Source organism: Lissotriton helveticus, chromosome 1_2 (assembly GCF_964261635.1).
Source record: "Lissotriton helveticus chromosome 1_2, aLisHel1.1, whole genome shotgun sequence".
Classification (NCBI taxonomy): domain Eukaryota; kingdom Metazoa; phylum Chordata; class Amphibia; order Caudata; family Salamandridae; genus Lissotriton; species Lissotriton helveticus.
Window position 1 is genome coordinate 377,916,494 of NC_136058.1, and position 2,500 is coordinate 377,918,993.

The following is a 2,500-nucleotide window of genomic DNA, read 5'->3' on the forward strand; positions in this document are numbered from 1 at the left end:
TGATAACGCCAACGTTTCACATGAAGATGGCAAGAATCAGATGCAGGAGACTATAACTATGAATGTCTTTGCATTTGCTGAGGTCACTGGCTTGGGACTAGAGTTGTGTTTATCAGGGCATGATGGCAGGCTGCTCCCGACAAAAGTGGTTCACAGAATGCACCCGCCAGATCACCAGCACTATTGTGTTTCAGATTATCTCACTGAACTCTCCTCCTGGAAAATCCTTCCCACTGGCTTTCCCAGATTCTGTGTCCTCCCCTAAATGCTGGGGTGAAACGGGCAGAGTTCTGCGCCCTGCGTCCCTTTACGCGTCCCTAACGCGCTCCCAACGCGGCCTACAGCCCTGGTCGGGCACAGCCCTGGTCGGGCTTAGATCACTGGAGCCTTTTGTGACCAAGAACTCCGGAAGCCTAGGGTCAGGCCTGTTGCACAGGCATATTGTGCCTTGCCAATCCGGGATTGTTGTGTTTCAGGGCCTAGCCATCAATACTCCTGGGATTTCTTTCCCTGAGAACCCTCTTGTCCCTGTCCTCCCACAAGCCCCAGCTTTTATGTAAAATAAAGTGTGCACCATGGGCCTTCCCCTATTTGCTCTCTCCCCAATCTCTTTCTCCAAAGCTGAGCTCTGAAGGTAAATGTATCTATCTGAGTGAGGGGCTAGGGAGGGCCTTTCCCAGCAGTCTTACAAGTCAAGAGTTCAGAGAAAGCACCTGCTATGGGAGGGAGACTTTGCTCACAGAGAAGTCAAGTCTAACATAACACATCTGATGGGCAAGGCACACGCCTTACTGGCTGGTAGCACACCTACAGAGGAGCAGGGAGCTATGCTAAGCAGGCAACAGAAAAGTCATGTATGTGTCTCATACACTGGGACCGGTAGTAATACTGGCTCTAAGACCATTAGACAGTAGTCTATTCATCATTACGTCCAACAATAACAAGACACTAAGCAAATGAGAAATGCTGTATGGCATAAAGACGCATTATATAACACAAGCTCCAGGCAGGCACACAATTATCAAGATATATATTGAGTCTCAGGAACTGTGCTACAGTTATTAACCTCTGTGGTGCAAATGGTTAGCGCGTTCGGTTGTTAACAGAAAGGTTGGTGGTTCAAGCCCACCCAGGGAAGTATCCTTTTTGCCGGCATGAAACACTTTAATGAAACACAGATACGTACCTCTGCTCTCTCCTGCTTAAGACCCTTTATCTGAACATTTCAATCCTCTGCGTTCTCTCTGCACCTGCAGTCAATTTCATAATTAGGATAGAAAACAAAAGGCCTAGCCCTGTAATACAACTGTAGGCATATGAGGAGGGGAAAATAAGTCAAAAGGCCATCAGCATTTGTTGATCTGGCTTGAAGGCTGTAAGTGTAAGGACCTTGTGGCGCAACGGTAGCGCGTCTGACTCCAGATCAGAAGGTTGCGTGGTCAAATCACGTCGGGGTCACTGCTTACCATTTTATTCCCCACTGAGTTCATAAATTTCCTTTCGAAAACAAAGTCAAAGGAACGCAGCCTTGCATTGGCCGGGAATCGAACCCGGGCCTCCCGCGTGGCAGGCGAGAATTCTACCACTGAACCACCAATGCTTCACATGGGGAGTTCACAGGCATAGCTCTGTCCAAGACAGTGATCAGGTGCACACACTTAAATTGTACACAGATGAACAAAGTGTGCGCAGCAGACATGACAACGCCAAAGTTTCACATGATGATGGCTTATATAAGACAAGCTCCAGGCAGGCACATACATATCAAGATATATATTGAGTCTAAGGAAAGATGCTGTAGTCACTCGTCTCTGTGGCGCAATCGGTTAGCGCGTTCGGCTGTTAACCGAAAGGTTGGTGGTTCAAGCCCACCCAGGGACGTATTATTTTGCCTGAATGAAACACTTGAATGGAAAACAGATACATACCTTTGCTCTCTCCTGCTGGACACCCTTTCCCTGAATATTTCAATTCTCTGCGTTCTCTCGGCAGCTGCAGTCAATTTCATAATTAGGATAGAAAACAAAAGGTCAAGCTCTGTAATACAACTGTAGGCATATGAGGAGGGGAAAATAAGTCAAAAGGCCCACAGCATTTGTTGATCTGGCTCCGAAAGCTGTAAGTGTAAGGACCTCGTGGCGCAACGGTAGCGCGTCTGACTCCAGATCAGAAGGTTGCGTGTTCAAATCACGTCGGGGTCACTGCTTACCATTTTATTCCCCACTGAGGTCATATATTTCCTTTCGAAAACAAAGTCAAAAGAAAGCAGTCTTGCATTGGCTGGGAATCGAACCCGGGCCTCCCGTGTGGCAGGCGAGAATTCTACCACTGAACCATCAATGCTTCACATGGGTTGTTCACAGGCAGAGCTCTGCCCAAGACAGTGATCAGGTGCACACACTTAAATTGTACACATATGAACAAAGTGTGCGCAGCAGATATGATAACGCCAACGTTTCACATGAAGATGGCAAGAATCAGATGCAGGAGACTATAACTA

General features: G+C 47.5%; 3 non-coding genes across 3 annotated transcripts; 2 read left to right on the top strand and 1 right to left on the bottom strand.

Annotated features, from left to right (window-relative positions):
• Positions 1-1,529: 1,529 nt before the first annotated feature.
• TRNAG-GCC (transfer RNA glycine (anticodon GCC)) lies at positions 1,530-1,600 on the bottom strand. The gene has a single exon. It is a non-coding gene; the product is annotated as a tRNA-Gly (tRNA).
• Positions 1,601-1,807: 207 nt separating this feature from the next.
• TRNAN-GUU (transfer RNA asparagine (anticodon GUU)) lies at positions 1,808-1,881 on the top strand. The gene has a single exon. It is a non-coding gene; the product is annotated as a tRNA-Asn (tRNA).
• Positions 1,882-2,129: 248 nt separating this feature from the next.
• Positions 2,130-2,201, top strand: TRNAW-CCA (transfer RNA tryptophan (anticodon CCA)). The gene has a single exon. It is a non-coding gene; the product is annotated as a tRNA-Trp (tRNA).
• Positions 2,202-2,500: the final 299 nt, after the last annotated feature.